Source organism: Hippocampus bargibanti, linkage group LG02, assembly GCF_051943395.1.
Source record: "Hippocampus bargibanti isolate YZ-2025 linkage group LG02, ASM5194339v1, whole genome shotgun sequence".
Taxonomy (NCBI): Eukaryota; Metazoa; Chordata; class Actinopteri; order Syngnathiformes; family Syngnathidae; genus Hippocampus; species Hippocampus bargibanti.
The window spans coordinates 1,789,198-1,810,498 of NC_142735.1; the positions used below are offsets into that span (position 1 = coordinate 1,789,198).

The 21,301-nt window shown below is 39.6% G+C and overlaps 1 protein-coding gene across 3 annotated transcripts in view; it reads left to right on the plus strand.

Moving 5' to 3' along the window:
• Positions 1-7,917: 7,917 nt before the first annotated feature.
• nlgn3a (neuroligin 3a) overlaps positions 7,918-21,301 on the plus strand; it is a 232,790-nt gene continuing 219,406 nt past the window's right edge. For all 3 annotated transcript variants that reach the window (XM_089019990.1, XM_089020000.1, XM_089020009.1), the window contains exon 1: positions 7,918-8,147. The gene's annotated coding sequence lies outside the window, so the exon portion shown is untranslated. The remainder of the gene's footprint in view (positions 8,148-21,301) is intronic.

Genomic DNA, 21,301 nt, shown 5'->3' on the forward strand with positions numbered 1-21,301 from the left:
GTGAGTGTGTATAAGTGTGTCTATCTAGCTCGCTACCTTCTAGCTAGCTAGCCAGCTTTCTAGCTAGCTAGATAGCTAGTTTTCTGGCTAGCTAGACAGTTAGTTTTCTATACATCGAGGAGCTTGTTGCTGACCATAATGAGGTCATCAAAACAGGGAATTTGAATTGCCTTCAAGAGGACAAGCAGAAGCAGGCCATTCAACAGTTGATGTGGAGGCTTTTATTGAACACTTCCATCTAGAAAAGGCTATGAGAATCATCAATATGATGAATGATAATGTGATGCCTCAGTTTCGTAAGACCTTACAAGTCAGAAAGCAAGGTATCAATTAAGAGCCATCAATGACCATCACAAATGTAAATAAAGTGACTTTATTATATAGTGCAGTGTATTTCTGTCATTACAACACAATAGCACATTTATTATCCATAGGATAAGGTAGGTTGTGTGTAGTTTTAAGGCTTATTTTAATGGTTTCCTATGGGATTTTTTTTTTTTTGGGAGATACACACTTTTCGCCTTACACACTCTGAGTTCGTAAGTTGAGGTCTCACTATATATATATACAGTAAAGTCTCGTTATATCGATATCGGATATATCGATTTCCCGGTTATATCGATACTATTTCTATGCACGCATGGAGAAAATTACATGTAAACAGGGTTGGATATATCGATAGTCCCGGTTATATCGATATTTTTTCGGACTCCCTTGAATCTCGATATAACGAGACTTTACTATATATATATATATATATATATATATATATATATATATATATATATATATATATATATATATAAAACTAGCTATCAAGCTATCTAGATGACTAGCTGTCTAGGTAGCCACAAAGCTAGCTGTTTACCTAGCTAGAAAACTGGCTGTCTAGCTCGCCAGAAAACTAGCTGTCTAGCTTGCCAGAAAACTAGCTGTCTATCTAGCCAGAAAACTAGCTATCTAGTTTTTGGCTATCCCCTGCATAGCCAAAAACTCATCGTTTTCAGACAGTAAATGCATCACGACAACGCGCTTTGACATTGCGATGTTCAATCCCGAGGTCCCGGGGTGACAATGTTACTCTTCCAGAAATCATTCCAAACGCTACAGGCACCACATTCATCCGCCCGCCTCAAAGCTGACAACTCGCCTTGAGAGCAAAATTGGGACTTGCCCGAGCTTACCTGCGAAAATGTAGCTGCCATCAGTGCCTCAAGATGAGATGATGAAATTTAAAAATTGCACGTTTGTACCTTTTCAACAGTTTCTTTTCCTTTTTCCCCCCCTGGTAACTCTAATATTAATACCTATTTGTGCTTATATTCAATGCTATTTTGTTTATTACTTTGCTCATTTAGCTGTTTTTAATGTCAATTATGTATGCTTATCTTCACGTGTACATTTTATTTGTATTTTAAACTTTTGTAAAGCGTCTTTAAGTATGATGAAAATCGCTTTCAAATAAAATGTATTATTAATATTAATACTCCTGTTCATGTTCATATTCACATTCATGTTATTATTATTATTATTGCTGTTATAGTTATTAATAGTATAATAATAATAATAATAATAATAATAATAATAATAATACATTTCACACAATTCATAAGCACCTTTGAAAACTCTCACGGTCACTTTACAGTCACAGGATAAATGTTTCTGCGTGTGAGCAGCGGCAGCCACACGTGCCAGCGTTCACTCAACCCAGAAGTAACTGAAATGGATAGAAAGCTAGCTAGCTGGCCAATTGTTAGCCAACAGATACCTAGCTAGATAGCCAGTCAGCCAGCTAGATAGTTAGCTAGCCAGCCACATAGCTAATGGATGGCAAATAGTTTGCCTATTATTATTATTATTATTATTATTATTATTAGAGTGCTTGTATTTTCATTTGACATCCTAGTCGAGAATAACAATAGCAAACATAAAGCACAAATTTGACTGCGATCAGCAGCGGAAATAATCACACGTTAAAAAAATGGGCTGCATAAATAAACAACATGATGATAATAATCCTCTTATCTGCTTTTCAAAGGCACGGGAGGAACCAGTGCACAGAAAAAGCCAACGAGAATGCCCTGTTTAATAGTAAAACAATGAGCCTTTGATCCGTTGTAATATTAAAATATTTAAAAGTTCTTACATCATGATACCTTCTCATCATGCAAATATGTAATGCTTATTGTTAAGTAACCCAAGCCCCTCATCGAAGGTGGAAACAGTTCCTCTGCACTTATTGCTGCCCTGTCCATTCCGGCAAAAGGATTCCCGTGAGTTTTTAATGAGTACCTTGGGACCGAGTATGCACACGAAGGCTCTTCTACTGATTGCAAAAAGGCCTTCGAAGAAAGTCAAGGACTTGATTGAGAAGGTGTTGCTGACCCAGTTCCGAAACACATGGTTCTTATTTTCACACACTGTCACTGGTTCCAATCAAATAAAGACTCTCCAGCTGTTTTTCTTTTCATGCCCTTCATTATTTTTAATACACGGGGAACAATCACGGTTCTGCTGTCAGACCTTGGTTCAAAAATCATTTATGTAGAAAAAATAGACAGAAACGAAATAAAAAAAAACACCATCTTCCCAAACACCAATTATAAATATTCTGTGAATCAATTACCTTCGCAAAAATGTTTTCTCTTAAATAAATACATCGATAAATACATAGATATAGATATCTAGCTAGCTAGCACTACAAAAGCTAGCTAAGCAGATCTTTAGCTAGCTATATTGTCTATCTGGTTATCTATTTATTAGCTATCGAGCTATCTGGCTATCTATCTAGCTCGCTGGCTATTGGCTATCTATTAGCTAGCTGGCTAGCTTTCTATCTATTTGAGTTACTTCCGTGTTGAGTGAACTCTGGTGCATGTGGCTGCCGCTGCTCACTCACAGGATAAAAAAAAAATATTCTGTGACTGTAAAGTGACCTTGAGAGTTTTGAAAGGCGCTTATAAATTAAATGTATTCTTATTGTTATTCTTATTGTTATTGTTGTTGTTGTTATTATTATTATTATTATCATTAAATGTTCATTTGCTTTGGGTGAGGTATACTCTCTATGTCCTTTAAGGTGTTTCTTTCAGAACGTTTGGCAACGGCTTAAAAGTGAAAAGGGAGGAGTTGAGAATATATTTGAAGGCTTTGTGCAAACAGGAGCATGGGTCGTGTGTGAGAATTTTTAGCGACTTTGAGTGCAGGGATGCGGAACTGGTGCCAATTGGATACCTGTATGACCGGTGTTGACCACTAGATGGCAGACATCACTCACCAACTCCTTCCACAGACAATGGCTTGGATTTGTGAAGAAGAGCTCGTCATGGCCGCCGCAACGTCCATCTCGAACGGTGATTTATGTTTTTTTTTTCCACAACATTGAAAGTTGCATTCGCTGTGGCGACCCCTGAAGGAAAAAGAAGATTGAAAGTTGCATGCAGAGTGAGTTAATTTGTGTCATTCACTAACATATAGTCAGTTTGATAGTTTTCCCAAATGTATATGGCGGCTGAATTGAACAAGCATTATAATAATAATACATTTCATTTATCAGCGCCTTTCAAAACTCTTAAGGTCACTTTACAGTCACATGCTAAGTTTTTTTTTTTTTCTGTGGGTGAGCAGCGGCAGCCACATGCGCCAGCGTTCACTCAATCCGTTTATGCCCTTCAAGTGCATCTTGCATACATGTGAATACATCTGCGTACTATTTTGTTCCTTAGGGGATGTTGTTTGACATGCAGGAAAATATGGAAATCTTTCAGTATTTTGTTGTTGTAATGACAATGACAAAAACCCTGGCAAAATCCATCCAGCTTCTTACTGCACATATTTAAAGGACAACAGACGTCACTTTTTTGTTTTATAACTGACATCAGAAAAACGTTTTATAGCATCTAAAATACCCAAAACACGCAGTATGATATTTTTAGTTAAATGCAAAACACCAATAAAAATGGTGGGCATTTTCAGAAAGTCCCGCCCCCAGTTTGTGACGTCACACCAAGAAGTCTTGCACTTTTCTGACGTCACGTACGGACTCGTCACCAACTCAAAAACAAGACTTCCTGAATATTCAGAGCGAGTCTTAAAAGGTAAAATATAGCTATATGCGGTGGAATCTTATTAAAATACGCTCAGTAGAAGTCATTTGAAGCCATTTTACAAATTATGGACACAACTCGTCCGGAGACGTCGGTTGTCCTTTAAACATTATTCAATAAAGGGGGTAGCAAAATAAATTGACTCATTCATTTGGGCATTATACGTAAAATTAAGCAGCATTATCTCACACGAGTAGAGTAGATATGAACTACAAAATGGTTTCCACATTTTTCACACCAAATGTGCGTCATTGACAACAGCAAGAACCAGACACTCTCGTAAACTGCAGTCAGGCTGCTGGCAGTGTCAGGATGACACTAGAGGAAGATAAGTACAGATAAAGTGGGGAATGACATGAGCGGTGCTTTTCATTATGAAAATGTGATGAATTAAAGCAGATGAAATGTAAATGACATTAAATGATTAATGCTCTTATCAATTCCAGCAAGTGTGGTGCTGATTCACTTGTTATGAATGAACAATGAATGAACGATTGAATGAATGAAGTGTCATATTTTCCATGTTAAGAAGAAAAATCATTACACCCGAAATCTGGTCATCATAATAATAATAATAATAATAATAATAATCATACATTTCGTCTATAAGCGCCTTTCAAAAGTGTCAAGGTCACTTTACAGTCACGGGATAGGTTTTTCTGTGGGTGAGCAGCGGCAGCTACATGCGCCTGCGTTCACTCAACCTGGAATAACTCAAACGGATAGAATGCTAGCTATCTGGCTAATAGATAACTAATAGCTATTTATCTAGCTGGCTTTCTGGCGATCTAGCTAGCTATCTATCTATCTGACTATCTAGCTGGCTATCCGTTGGCTATCTAGCAGGCTAGCTATTAGATGTATAGCTGGCTGGCTGTTGACTATCTGGCTATCTATTAGACTGGCTGCTAGCTGTCGAACTGGCTATCTATTACCTTTTCATTAGATATCCATTAGCAAGTTAGCTTTCTATCTATTGGAGTCGTTCCGGGTTGAGTGAACACTGGCGTGTGTGGCTGCCGCTGCTCACCCGCAGAAAAACGTATCCTGTGACTGTAAAGTGACTTTGAGAGTTTTGAAAGGTGCTTATAAATGAAATGTATATTATTATTATTATCTAGCTGGCTATCTATTTGCTATCTATTAGCTATCCTGCTATCTATCTATATCTATCTAGTTAGCTATCTATTGCTATCTAACTAGCTACCTATTTAGCTATCCATCTATCTATTTGCTATCTATTAGCTATACCGCTAGCTAACTATGTAGCCAGCTACGCTGTTATTCAGACGCTCCCCAACATACAAACAATATACATTACGAACGATCGTTGGTAAGGTGAACTTGTTCGTAAGTTGCTTCAGTGCTCTATTTTGTATGGATTGAATGTTTAATGATATTATATAAGGAAGTTTAAGAGGTATGTAAGTGTACATATAGGACAACCGACGCCTCCGGACAAGTTGTGTCAATAATTTTTAAAATCGCTACAAATGACTTCTACTGAGCGTATTTTACTAAGATTCCACCGCATATAGCTATATTTTTTACGTTGTAAGACTCGTGCTGAATATTCCGGAAGTCTTGTTTTTGAGTTGGTGACGAGTCCTCACGTCACTGAAGGAACACCCCTGACCGAGAAAGGACCCATTGTAGCAGTCCTTTCATCACGTCAATGCATTTTATGGTACGTTGTTTGGTCTGAATACTGGGTGTTGATCCGTGTTGATGGCAAAATTAGAAGGAAGACATAAATAACACGATGGTGAAGCCTTGTGTGTTGCACCGAGCATCTATTTGATATTTGCTGACAAAAATCGTAAGGAATTCATTTCAACGGAGCTTTGTCGCCATCTTCTGCCTCTTTTGGGTGCTACATTTCTCACCCCAGATACCTCAAAATGACACGGAATAAATTCTTTAATCGGTTGCAAACTTGTATGCTTTCCTCTTCAGAACTATTTGAATCATATTCATAACTAGATGAGTAACAAGAAAGCATTTTCTCCGAATCTGAAGCCATTGTTTTGATTCTCGAGCAAGGCAAGACGTCTTGGCGTGACACCACAAACAAGGGGGCGGGACCTTCTGAAACTGGCCACTTCCGGTTTCAAATTGAAGTAGTTTTTAGACACTCTAAGTCATTTTTATTGGTGTTTTGCATTTGACTAAAAATATCATACTGCGTGTTTTGGGTATTTTAGATGCTATAAAACGTTTTTTCTGATGTCAGTTAGGAAACAAAAAAGTGATGTCGGTTGTCCTTTAAGGCTTGTATAAGTAATCTGTATTGGTTTGTACTGAAAAATAGACATTTAATCACATATATGTTCAATAAAGATATGTACATGTAAAACTAGAGAGAATACTACATATGTTACTGCAAAAATGTTCATATGTACCGTTTTTCGTAACTCGAAGGTTCGTAAGTAGGGGAGTGTCTGTTGTCAGTTGAATTCACTTTTTAAAACTTTCTATTGAACGACTGATCACTTGATTATGATGGCTTTTACAAATTAATATTAATGTTTTTTTACTTTGTAAATATTATTACAGTACCTACACAATTAACGTTTTGGAGAAATGGTGCGCAAATGCCGACGTGCGGGGGAAACAAACATGGAAAGATGGAATTTTACAAGTATGAAAGCTGTGGAATGGTAAACTATGATATGTGACTAATGGACATTGACTAATATGGAACCAACTCTGCACCGTTGATATTGGTTAAAAAATCTATGTGATATGATCGGAGATCATATTGATAGATGTGAGATACTGTGGAATGGTTTTGAATATATCGAACTATGTGGAAGGATGTGAAAATGTACGATATATTGCTGGAAATATGAAATGTTAGTGAAAGCAGTAGAATTATGCAGAAGTAATTCTAATCGTCATATCACAATTATGATAAATAATTTGAATCCGACAATCAGAGCACGTAGTTAAAAGCAGTTGCGGGCAGTGGATTTCATCGCTTGGCCTTCAGTAGTGCGACGTCTGAATTAATCCAGACTGGAAAAAAACATTTGGGTGATTTATTACAGGTCCACTAGAGGCTACCATTAGCCAGGAAATTACCTACCCACCTTTCTTAATGATGTCCATTTCTTCTTGAAAAGTCCGTCTTGAAAGTGGCTTTAACAGTAAATCTCCAACCAAATCTATTTCTTCCCCTCCTTCAGCCATTGTGGGTTGACAAAAAAGCTATTAAATCAACACAATATGTGTGCTTATTCAGCTCGCTACCGACACTGCGTGCTAGCCTTTGGCTAATATGCTCATATGTCTAGCGGCTAGTAATACAGTACTATGATTGGCTAGGGACCTGCCAATCATGTGACTAGCCAATCATAATTTGCGAAAACTGACGCTTTCAACGCCCTTGAGCAGACCTTGGGTTGCCAACTCGAAATCTGATTGGTTAAAAAGTTTGTAATGGCATCCAGGTAGGGTTCTGACCCTGGTAACAAATGAGATCTAAAATGTGATTGGTTGAAAATTTAAATACGAAACACACTTCCGGAAGTAGCGCGGCAGGGGAAAAAGTAATGAAAGCCTCGCTGAAAGACAATTATTTAATAAGAATTCATGGACAACATCTAATTAACATCAGTCCGTAATTCAAATATTTTTTAGGCCAGCAGAGAAGGCATGAAAATGATCTGCTCTTCTCCATGTATGATGCGTGTGGTCTTGGTTACCCAGTAACTCTCTTCGTTTCCAATTGGAGCTCTGGAGAAAGCAGCGGGGTTGCGCCGCGCGTTCTCGCCAGGCTCGCGTTCAGCCTCGAGTTGAGGCGAAAAAAGCATCCACGCCAGAAGCAGGCAGACTCGGAAGGGGGAGCTGGAAAAAAAGAAAAACTGTCACCTTTTTTTGGGGAAATGACAACGTAATGACACTTGCTGCACTGGAGGCTTCATCCTCAAAGATTTTTTTTTAAGACATTTTGCGGGATTTGGAGTATACCCACTCAATTTGTTTTCTTTATTCGAAAGACACACGCACGGTTATGGGATTTACATCTGGGTTGAGCAGGTGAGTCGTTTCATGCCGTTTAAAAATGAGCTGTGTGTGTATTGTGTGGGAGGAAAAAGAACCGAAGTGATGCTGTTGCAACGCTCTGTGCATTTTACTTCCCCCTAACCAATTCGGGTTGAAACGCTTTGCCCCAACGTAGGAGGCATGCGGTTCTTTTTTTTTATTACCCAACCCACTAATTGACGCGAATACGTCAGTCGTCTCCACATTTATATGTATATTTGCATCTTTCGTATTAATTATTCCCAGTGCGAACACTTGTTACTTAAAAAAGACAATGCGTGTACGTGATGAACGAGGAACGCACGAGCTGTAACTAGAAAAAAATGCAGCCACATGACAGAAGCACAGAAGTTAAAAACACGCATTATCGGCCTGAAATCATCTAGGTTTAAGCTTCTTGTTACTTTAATGATATGTAAATACACTGCTTATTTCAAATGTTTATTGAAATGCTTGTTGGGTATGATCGTAGAGATCATCTCCCCTTATGAGCGGCAATTATGTGTCGATATATAATATCCATGCTCGTCACCGGAGTCAAATGGATTGAATTAATCTCTGTTTTGCAATCCTTAACCCCCCCTTTACCCCTGAAATAAGAGCATACAAAGAGATAAGTGCATGTTACTGAGAATAGACAAAGCTGATGCAAGTTTAAAGGCATTGAGATGCTGCAGGCTGCGTATGCATGTCCACTTTCTTACTCCCAGAGAAGCCTGGACACAACAAGCTCAGTATGCACAATAATGTAACTGTGTGTAATGGGTCCACAACCGGAAATAAACGAGTGTAAATGTCAAATGCTGTCTGTCATGGTGATTTAATTGAATGAACAAAACAAGAGCAAGTGATCCGGCCTGTTCTTGTACACCCGACATGTTTTTTGACCATTTGCCTTGATATCACTCAATCATTTAAAGTTATTTAAAGCATAATAACGCATTCCGTAAAGCATTATTTTAACTAAAATATTGAGAGAAAGAAAGGGCCACTTAAAGGGCAACCGACGTCTCCGGACAAGTTGTGTCCATAATTTGTAAAATGGCTTCAAATGACTTCTTCTGTGCGTATTTTACAAAGATTCCACCGCATATAGCTATATTTTACGTTTTAAGACTGTTGCTGAATATTCCGGAAGTCTTGTTTTTGAGTTGGTGACGAGTCCTCACGTTACATCACTGAAGGAACGCCCCTGACCGAAAAAAAGGACACATTGTAGCAGTCCTTCCATCACGTCAATGCATTTTGCTGTACTTGTTTGGTCTGAAAACTTCGTGTTGCACCAAAAAGAGGCAGAAGAGGGCGACAAAGCTGATTAATTCCTTACACGGAGCTTTGTCGCCATTTTCTGCCTCTTTTTCTACTGCTGCATCCCCCCCCCATTGCCTCAAAAATGGCACGGAATAAATTCTTTAATCGATCGCAAACATGTATGCTTTCCTCTTCAGAACTATTTGAATCATATTCATAACTGGATGAGTAACTAGAAAGCATATTCTGCGAATCTGAAGCAATCATTTTGATTATCCAGCAAGGCCAGTCTTGGGGTGACGCCACAAAAAAGGAGGCGGGACCTTCTGAAACTGGCCACTTCCGGGTTCATTTTTTTGCAGATTTTGGACACTTTAAGTCATTTGTGTGTTTTAGATGCTATAGAACGTTTTTCTGATGTCAGTTAGGAAACAAAAAAGTGAAGAAAAAAAAAATCAGAAAGTCCCGCCCCCAGTTCGTGAGACGTCTTGCATTGCTGGAGAATCAAAACAATGGCTTCAGATTCAGAGAATATGCTTTCTTGTTACACATCCAATTATGAATATGATTCAAATAGTTCTGAAGAGGAAATCATACATGTTTGCAAATGATTAAAGAAGTCGTCCCGTGTCATTTTGAGGCATCTGGACTGCAATGTAGCGTCCCAGAAAATAGGCAGAAAATGGCGACCAAGCTCCCTGTGAGGAATTAATCAGGCCGTTTCCACAGGCTGATAAATTCCTTATATGGAGCTTGGTCGCCCTCTTCTGGTTCTTTTTGGTGCAACATGACATTTTCAGACCAAACAAGCACAGCAAAATGCATTGATGTGATGGAAGGACTGCTACAATGTGAATAAAGAACTCTTTCTAACGCAACATGATGATGCCCCCAATGTGTCAAACTGTCTGGTGCCAACTGGTCTGGTGCCAACGACTGCCAAAGAGGCCAGATTCAATGTCAGTAGTTTTCCCCTCAAATATTGTTTGTTGGTATCTGCAGCCTCAACGAGTTGTGCTTTCTGTGCGATAATTTGACCTAGTTCCTCATCAATTGCGTTCTGTTTAGCTGGGTTGATAGCTTTTTACATCAAGTGTATCGATGGCTTGTGCGGGTTATTTGTGGAGCCTGATTGATGGGAATTTTAACCTTGCAGTCTACACTCTGCCTTTCAACTATCAAAGTTGAAACAAGTCCAAATTTCACAGTTTTTTATCCATTTTGTCACTCTCTCTCTCTGTCATCTGCCTGTCTCTTTAATGTTTAAACCACCTCCCCTCACTCACTGCTGCATTCTTCACCAATCACGTGGCTTTAACCAAAGACTGGGGGCGGGGAATAGAGGACAAAAAAATGTTGGCAGCCATTTTCTTCTTTGGAGAATGGCTTCACTCTCTCGCTGTCTGTAAACCCCCTCCTCACTGCTACATTCTTGACCAAACACGTTTCGACGACTATGGCCGGGGAATAGAGGACCAAAACAAGCCGGCTGCCATTTTCTTTTAGGAGAACGGGCTCGTTCGCCAACGACACATTGTGGCGTTCCGTGTGTATCCCGAAAAATAGTTCATTTGTCAAGGTAAAAATTTCATAAATGTTACGTTCGTAAACCGAAATGTTCGCAAGCCAAGGGGTTCGTAAACCGAGGTATCGCTGTACAGTATTTTTATTTTTAATGCAGTCTTCCATTTGCGCCTCTGTTTTACATTCTTAGACTTTGACTCCTACTAGGTCAAAAAAATCAGTAAGCTTCATTTGTTTTTTTTTTTCAGTGCCCCTTATTTTGCTCCTCACTTTTACATTCTTTGACTTTGACTGCGGCATTGTCCAAAATCAGTCAGCTTCATTGACTGCAAACAAGGCAATCTCTGTTGAAGCTGTCGTCCAATAAATGCCGGCAATAGAGTGCACCGATTGTGTTCATTTTCCAGACAAATTGACCTCCATCGGACTGGAAGGGCTGAGGCCATCAAGAAGCAGCCGACGTGTGATCCCTTAACAGGCGCACGCTGTAGCCTGCTCATGAGTCCTCAAATGCGTTTCGCAGTGGGGTTCAAAGTGCGCTAAGTGTTTACGTGGGTCTCCTTAAGGATTAAAAAAATCAACAACAACGATCGATGAAAAGGTTTCTTCAACCGTCTGTACTTCTTTGAAGGGGTTGGACGTTTCGACCACGACCGCCAGACCCTTTTTTTTTCCCCCACGCCTGGCACCGAAACGTGCAAGCAGCCGGAAACACGTACTACAATTTTGGCCAGCCAGCATGTCACACATTTGCCCAGCAATGTGAGACTACACTCAATACAGTAGTTATACAGTGCAGATACCGTCTCGGCAACATCTCCTGTAGTACACTGATTTTTTTCTTATCTCACGGTTTGCAAGGTGGTGATGGCGGGTGCGGATCCCAAAAAGCAGGCAGGAGGGAGCAGGAGGTTGTTTGACAAATTGTATTAAAATAAAGTCAGCAGGAACAAAATGTAAAACATCAAAATCATCTGAATGGAAAAAATACAAAGTAGCAAAAGAAGACCAAAAGTAAAAGTCCGTCAAGGTTAAACAAACACATACACAATGCATGCAGCAAACAAGCAGGAAACAATGAACCGACACCGAATGGTCGTGCCGGGTGTCCTTTTAAGTGTCAGTGATTAAACGACCAGCACCTGCGAGGCTGCAGGCAGGGCTGACGTCGCTACCCATTGGTCGCCAATCTGATCGGGACGACCAGCACCTGTGCAGGTGCAGGCGGGGCCGACAGCGCCCCCCGTTGGTCGCCAACCAGATCATGACAACCTGTATATACAGTAAAGTCTCGTTGTATCGATATTCTCGGGAGTCTGAAAAAATATCGATATGACCGGACTATCGTTATATCCGATCCTGCGGCATGTAAATTTTCTCCTTGCGTTCATAGAAATAGTATCGTAATAAGCAGTACTATCGATATAACCGATATCGATATAACAAGACTTTACTGTGTATATCGTTAAGGTCCAGAGGTGGTGGTGCCAGACCTCTGCTTTGATATCCATATATCTATATATCTATATATCTATATATCTATATATCTATAGCTATAGCTATAGCCAAAACAATAATAAATACATCTCAAAAAACAATAAAGGGAATGCTTAAACTTTTGTTTTGTTTTATAGCTATAGCTATATCTATATCTAGCTCTGGCCCTGTATATATCGCTAAAGTCCGGAGGGCACGGTGCCAGACCTCTACTCAGCATTAGGCAGACCTACCAGCAAAAGTTTAGTTCGCTGATGAAGCTTTTTGGATGAGGAGCGAAACGTCCGACACCTACAAAGAAGTACAGATGACGACATTTTTATTCATGGACCATTCCAGTACGACTGAGAGCTTACACAGACAAACAATAAAAAAAAAAAACAATGAGTCTCAGTAGGGCAAAGGTCAGCTGGGTCAGCTTGTTCTGACTCGAGCAGTTTTTCTCAGCCATGAAGTGAACGACAGTCACAATTTTCACATTTTAACGTATTATTGCCCCCCAATCCTCTTGTCAGGGAAGCACGATTGTGTGCATATTGTGTGTATGCTTCTGATCTGATCTGAAAGTGAGACAGCGCAAGGGGTTGCAAGTTTATTTGTGTTTCCCAATATTCTTCATTCTGTTTGACGTGTTGTCTTGAAAAACGCAGAGAGGGAAATGAATAATTTCCTAAATGCATACTTCTGACCGGGAATATATCCCACTGATGTATGTCTTCGACCTATGCAGCAGACATTGTTTTGGCAACACCACACTGCTTCAATTCCGTTGCATAAAATATAACTAAACGTGAAATGAAAAATTACACTGGCCTCCAAAGGCAGTCGATGGCCTTTCATTTAGATTTTCCTTTCAACTGAAAACATTGGCCATCGGACGTTGAAATACTGCTCAAATAATATAAAGGGAATGCTTAAACAACACAATGGAACTCTAAGTTCATGTTTTTTTTTTGTTTTGGAGCTGTTTAACTCATTCACTGCCAGATGATGTGCAAATATGTGTCCACTCCAGTGCCAGGGTTTTTGTCATTTTCATTCAAATTCCAGTAGCCATAGAAGATTGAGTTTTAGGACTACATAAACATTCAATGCAGCGTAAGAAATGTTAGACTCTCTTCTTTCATAAGAAAAAAGTTAATTCCTAAATTATATGGGTCTGGAGTTATATGAGCTTGAAATGAGGGCGGGTGTACAAAATATAATGCAATACATATATATTGGTTTAACATGACGTGATTTAACAACAGCTGAAGCTGCAATAAAGCGCTAACATGGACAAAAGGGACATTATACCCCTTTTGTGGAAGGGAAAAACATTGCCAGAGGTTTGGACAGCGCTTTATTGGCACCCAAGCATGAAAAAACAAAATCTGAACAAATTCAGGGATGTGCTCTATGTATTTTTTTTTCAATTCCCAAATAAATTTAGGAATGGCAGTGAATGAGTCAAACACACAAAAAAGGGTATTCTTCGAGTTCATTCCCAAGTTATATGGTTCTGGAGTTATCTGAGCTTGAAATGGGGGCATTCGCCATTCGCGAATTTGTTCGGGGTTTGTTTGTTTTTTTTTTTTTCTTGTTTGGGTGCCGATAAAGCGCTGGCCATGGCCTCTCGCAAAGTTTTTTTTTTCGTTTCCACAAGGGGGCAGCATTTCCATTGTTTTCCATGTTAGCCCTTTTTTCCGGCTTCAGCTATTGTGAAAGTGCTATATAATGATAATGATAATGATAATGATACATTTCATTTATAAGCGCCTTTCAAAACTCTCAAGGTCACTTTCCAGTCACAGGAGAACTTTTTCTGTGGGTGAGCAGCGGCAGCCACACGCGCCACTCAACCCGGAAGTAATTCAAATAGATTGAAAGCTAGCAAGCTAGATAGCTTATATGTATGTATTGCATTGTATTTTGGATAGCCACCCTCATTTCAAGCTCGCATAACTCCAGACCCATATAATTTAGGAATTAACTTTTTTTTCTGATGAAAGAAGAGAGACTAGGGTTTCTGACGCTGCATTCAATGTTTACGTAGTCGTCAAACTCAATGTTCTGTGGGTCCTGGAATTTGAGTGACAATGACAAAAACCCCGGCACTGAAGTGGACAATATTTTGCATGTATCTGGCAATGAATGAGTTAATAATTGATGAGAAGAATTTATTAATCGATACAGAATCGTCTCTATCTGCATTGCGATGCTTGTACAAATGGATTCACTCTACCCTCCCCAATATATTTTGCTGGTGTACCTCAATGTAATATCTTTTGTTAATGAAATGGGAAGTAGCAGAATACACTTTTTTGTTTTGGAACTCGTAAAAAGATATCTTATATCTGCCCCACATCAGGTATTAAACAGAGATTTCAAATAGTTTCAGGCTCAAAAATCATCTCTTTGCGTTTCCTAGCGCTGGTCTTGAGGAGGCAAGTCTGCTCAAGGCCAGCGCTAGGAAACACTTTTTGATTGTTTATTTTTTTTTCCTTTCTAAAATGTAAAAAATGCATCACATCCTCCTGATGTGATACGGCAAGAAGATGCGGTGCTGAAAGACAAACACGACAGCAGCAGAAGGAAAGCCTTTACTCAATTGTAAACTGGCACGTTTTCACAGAAGGGGCGGCACAGTGGTGGACTAGTTAGCACGTCAACCTCACAGTGCAGAGCTGCACTGTGATGGTTCTTATTGATGATTCTCTGTGTTTGATTCTGACTCTGACATTTGTGTATTGTGTTTGTTTCAATGTTCTGCATGGATCTGTGGGTTTTATCATGGTACAGTGATACCTTGGCTTCCAAACTTAATTGGTTCCCAGACAGAGTGTGTAAGGCGAAAAGTGTGTATCCCAAAAATTAATTTCCCATAGGAAACCATTAAAATGAGAAAAATACATTCCCAGGTCCCCATAAAACATAATTTTCTACTTTTTAATTTTCTAAGCCTTAAAACTACACAAAATATACCTTATCTTATGTATAACCCATGTGCTATGTTATTATAATTAAAGAAATAAACTATACTTTATAATAAAGTCGTTCTATTTACCTTTGTGATGGTCGTTGATGGCTTGATGGAATGGCGTGGCCGGTTTCATGAGCATTAAACACTCGATGAGGAACGTAGACTTCTTCTTTCACCGACTTGAGGAATCCCTTGGAGCTGCTTTCTCTGTGATAATCGTATCTAGTTCATCATCAATTGTGTTCTGTCTGTTGATAGCTTTTTGCATCAAGTGTACAGATGGCTTGTGCGGGTTATTTGTGGAGCCTGATTGATGGGAATTTTAACCTTCCAGTCGACACTCTGCCTTTGAACTGTCAAAGTTGAAACTCTCTCACTGTCGTCTGCTTGTCTCTTTATTGTTTCAACCACCTCCCCTCACTGTTGCGTTCTTGACCAATCACGTGGCTTTAACCAAAGACTGGGGGCAGGGATTAGAGGACAAAAAAAGTCGGCAGTCGAATTGAAAATATGACATATGAGCACAATTCACGAATGTGTTCATATTTTTTTCCTTGCTTGGGTGCCGATAAAGCGCTGGCGAGACCTCTGGCAATGTTTTTTCCCCTTCCACAAAGGAGTCAGAATTGGCCTTTTATCCATGTTAGCGCTTTGTTACAGCTTCAGCTGTTGTTAGAGCGCTATATAAATCAAAATGTATGCTTTATGTTTTATTTTGTACAGCCTCCACTGTTTCAAGCTCAGATAACTCCAGAAACATATAATTTAGGAATTAACCTTTTTTTCTGATCAAAGTCTAAGGTTTCTATTGCAAGAATCTCTATTTTTTTTCAGGATTGGCTGCTGTGAAATGGGTATTTGGATCACGCCATCGTCCCCACCTGTCTTTTTTAAGCGCCTCAGTTGTTTTGCTTATAATTGAGTCGTGTAGATTTGATAAATACCTCTTCTCTGTCAGTGTTCCTAATGGCATATTATTTCAGTAACTGCGTCTGGCAAACACACCACACACACACACACACACACACACACACACACACACACACACACACACACACACACACACACACACACACACACACACACACACACACACACACACACACATACACATACACATACACACACACACACACACACACAGTGCCAGTGGGGGTTTGAAAATCAATTTAAGATGCTAATAATAATTCTTTCAATGGATTGATTTCTACAATGATTGAGAGAGATTGGTCCATGCACTTGATATCCACCATGATCGCTTCGCACCAAAATTTAGACGTAGTTTTAGCAGGTCTAAAATCTACTCTACTTTTGATCACCAAATAAAAACTCTTGAGTCTTATGAGGAATATTTAACTCATTCACTGCCATTCATCAATTTATTTAGGAATTCGAAAATATGATGTAGAGCGCCATTCCCGATTTTTTTTTTCCCTCCCACAAAGGGGCAGAATTTCACTTGTTTTCCATGTCAGCACTTTGTTCCAGCTTCAGCTGTTGTTAAAGCGCTATATAAACCAATATGGACTGCTGCCCCCATTTCAAGCTCACATATCTTCAGACCCATATCATTTAGGAATTAACTCTTTTTTCTGATGAAAGAAGAGAGTCTAAGGTTTCTTAATCTGCATTGAATATTAATGTAGTCCTAAAACTCAATATTAATAATAATAATACATTACTTTTTAAGCGCCTTTCAAAGCTCTCAAGGACACTTTGCAGTCACAGACAAGCATAGGTACTATAATAAATAAAATACAATCACAAATAGAATACAATACATAAAATACAATTATAAATAGAAACAAGAGAGCTACACAGAAAATGCAATTTTAAATAGGTGGGGATTTGAGATATTATGTGGGTTCTTGAATTTTAGTAAAAATGACAAAAACCCTGGCATTGGAGTGGACACATGTTTGCACATTGTCTGGCAGTGAATGTCTTACGTCCAAAAACTTGATTTACCACATCAGAAAAAAATGTGTGATGTGACTATTTTGATTCCGCGCGCCTTTGTTCTTGTCTGCAAAATAGGGCTCCCTAATGTCTAGTAGCTTTCTAGTAGTCTTTTTAAGACACTCTTCTTAATACCGGTTATTGTCATTGCGATTTGTTCCACTCAATCCAGCCTGAAAATGCTGACAAGTGACAGCAAATCCACCATTAAAATGAAGCACATGAACGCCAACGTGGAGGTCATAGTTAATGTGCCTGTTACGTTCCTATCCTCTGTCAATTCACCAATGTCTTACGCTACTAAGCAATCGTTAAACCCCTTTTCTGTCTCATTCATTTTCTTAACACGGTTTGAGCATTGTGTGGCAGTACACAGAGGCCGGAACCCGTCTAATTCATGGGATAAATTGGCCGAGATAAGGCCTGAGTCAGTACCTCCATCTTTTCATAGATCCCCTGGGGCCTGGCTCTTAAGAAGCTTAGTCAAAGCCTGTTCCATGAAGACGTGACATGGAGCTGGCAAAATGGGTGACGTTGGGGTGTCTTGCATCAACTTATTATTCACATGTGAGTCACCAGCTGAGCGTTATCCAGTCCAGTTCATTTTTTTTTTGCTATGATGTCAGAGTAGATGGAACTCTTGGACATGTACAAGTAATGGTGGGTTATTTTGGTGAGGCTTAGCGTCACTAAAACGATAAAACAACCCCGCTCGTAAGAGCGGCTGTGTAAAACCATGAGTCTCTGTGACCGAATCAATAATGAAAGCCGGTTTACTCGTAGTAAGCAAACAAGCAAGAGCTCCCAGAGAGTCACTGGGTCACACACACACTTGGGAAACAATTAGCAGCGGCAGTTGCTGCTGAGAAATTATCAAAACGAGAAGAAGTGTGTCGGAGATGTTTGTTCGGACACTGTGAACAAAGGCTTGAACACAGGAAGATTGTTTTACTGCCGGCAGCCACTCATGACCGACGCCCAACGTCTGCAGCTCTCTGCCAAGCTATATATTGAGAATACCGTGATACCTTGGCTTACCGACGCTTTAGCTAACAAACTTTTCGCCTTACGAACATTAAATTCGCAAGAATATAATCTTGGCATACAAACTACTTTTAGGGAAACAGACAGAGCGCCACAATGGCTGGTGGACTAGTTTTCGGGGGACGAACTCCAAACCGCATGGCCGAACAGCGCCTCTGCTGCTGCCAGACTACTTTTCCACACTTTCTCTGAGTGCATACGTGGTTTGTTATCAAGGATACATTTGCTATGATGGGAGCGAATAAGACCCCACCACAGGCTAGTGTTCAGCCGAAGAGGACACAAAATAAAATTACAGTCGAGCAGAAGAAGGAGATCATCGAGAAACACGAACGAGGTGTGCGCTTGTGTGACTTAGCGTCCCAGTACCAGTATGCTAAGTAGACCATTGCTACGTGTGGCTAAGGGTGTTTCTGTGTTGTCTAAGCAACGGTCTCAGGCAATAGATGAGGCTGAACAACTTCTGTTGATTTGGATTAATGAAACGCAGCTAGCAGGGGACAGTGTGTGAGGGTATTATCGCCGAGAAAGCACGGCAACTTCACTCGGATATCATCAAGGCAACTACATCAACGACCATCACAAAGGTTAATAAAACAACGTTATTATATTTAGTACATTATATTTCTTAAATTAGAGTACAATAGCACATTTATTACAGTAAAGTCTCGTTATATCGATATTCAAGGGAGTCCGAAAAAATATCGATATAACCGGGACTATCGATATATCCGACCCTGTTTGCATGTAATTTTCTCCACAGCGAATCATCGATATCCTCCATCGATATATCCCGATATAACGAGACTTTACTGTATATCCTCCTCTTCTTTTTCACCAGCTTACCTTCTTTTCCCTCAGGGGTCACCACAGCGAATAAATCTCCCTATCCCTGTTTTGTCTTCCTCTTCTCTCACACCTGTACCTGGCATGTTCTTTGCTCAGCATCCTTCTCCCGATATAGTCACTCTCTCTCTTCTGGACATGTCCAAACCATCTCAGTCTGGCCTCTCTAACTTTCTCTCCAAAGCCTCTAACATGAGTTGTCCCTCTAATGTACTCATTGCTGATCCTATCCAACCTGGTCACTCCCAAAGACAACCTCAACATCTTCAGCTCTGCTACCCCAGCTCTGCTTCCTGTCTTTTCTTCAGTGGCACTGTCTCCAGTCCAAACATCATCATCATCTCACCACGGTTTTATACACTTTTCCTTTCACACACATTTACACAGCACATTTATTATACATAAAATATATATTTTGTGTAGTTTTAAGGCTTATTTAGTAGAAAATTATGTTTTATGAGGACCTGGAAACGGATTATTCTCATTTTAATGGTTGTCTGTGGGAAATTAATGTTTGGAAGACATTTTTCGCCTTACACACACTTTCTGGGAACCATTTAAGGTCGTAAGATGAGGTATCACTGTAGATGCAAATTTAAATGATACATTAGTAAAACTTTGTCTTCTTGATTTGAATACCATACGCCTGGACGTCCCAAACACCAACAACTATAAAACAATAGACATAGACATTTTAATTTGTAGTCCTTTCCATGAACTGATAGATTTGTAACATGGCTAATGACCTCTTCCTGTGAAGTAGTTTACCATGTCCTAAATTAGTCCAAAACCATATCTCCTGCATGAAGATGACAGTTTAACAATCTGTGTCTGTGTCCCCTCAAAATGAGACGGAAGGACTTCTTTAATCGATTGCAAACATGTATGCTTTCTTCTTCAGAACTATTTGAATCATATTCATAACTGGATGAGTAACAAGAAATCATCTTCTCCGAATCTGAAACCATTGTTTTGATTCTTGAGCAAGGCAAAACATCCTGGTGTGACGTCACGAACAAGGGGCGGGATCTTCTGAAACTTGCCATTTCCAGGGTCATTTTGAAGTAGTTTTGGGACACTTTAACTCATGGTGTTTTGCATTTCACTAAAAATATCAGCCTATGTGTTTTGGGTATTTTAGATGCTATAAAACGTTTTTTTGATGTCAGTTAGGAAACAAAAAAATGGTGTCGGTTGTCCTTTAAATATGCTAACTTCTATTCTGTCTATTCTCTATCAGCGAGCAAATCAATAATGAAAGTCGGTTTGCTCATAGTAAACGAACAAGCAAGAGCTCCCCGAGAGTCGCTGGCTCACACACACTTGGGGAAACAATTAGCAGTGGTGCTACTGTTGATAAATTATAGAAACTGTGTCATTTCCATTTCGCTAAGACAGAGCGACAAAAGGCAGGCTCTGGTGATGCATTTGCAGACCGCGTGAAGTGGTGACGTGTAACGACAGATAGGACACCAGTCTTACGAGTGTGCGTTAGCCTCATAATGCTGACAGATTACAGATTTAAATATTTTAAATCTCATAGAGCACATGGTGCTAGTGATCAGGAGTGGGGAAATACAGCTACGCTAATGCCAGAGATTAATAGAGATCTTGCCACATTCTCCCACACTCCCTCTTTATCACCTATGATGGACTGGCACTGAAAAAAAAAAAGAAATAAATAATTAGGACTGTCTTTTTCTTGAATGTCATGCTGTTTTTCTATTTCGCTTATTTTATTCTCAATGCAACAGCAAGAAGGAATATGCTTATTTTTGCTCACTGGTTCCTTCTGCACTTGTGACTTGCACATACTTTTTCAACAGATTAGTAGCAATAAACATACATTTTCTTCGCTACCATCTCAGCTAGAGCTCATTTGTATTTCTTTTGTCTCTCCGACTCATGCTGACAGTCCACCCCTTTTTCATCAAACACTGACCAGTAATGACATAATGACTATTTACACCATATTGCAAGGTCAGAATACCACCCAAATGAGTATTTTACCACAGATAATTTAGTCGTACAGTTATACATTGGCTTACGAACTTAATTGGTTCCC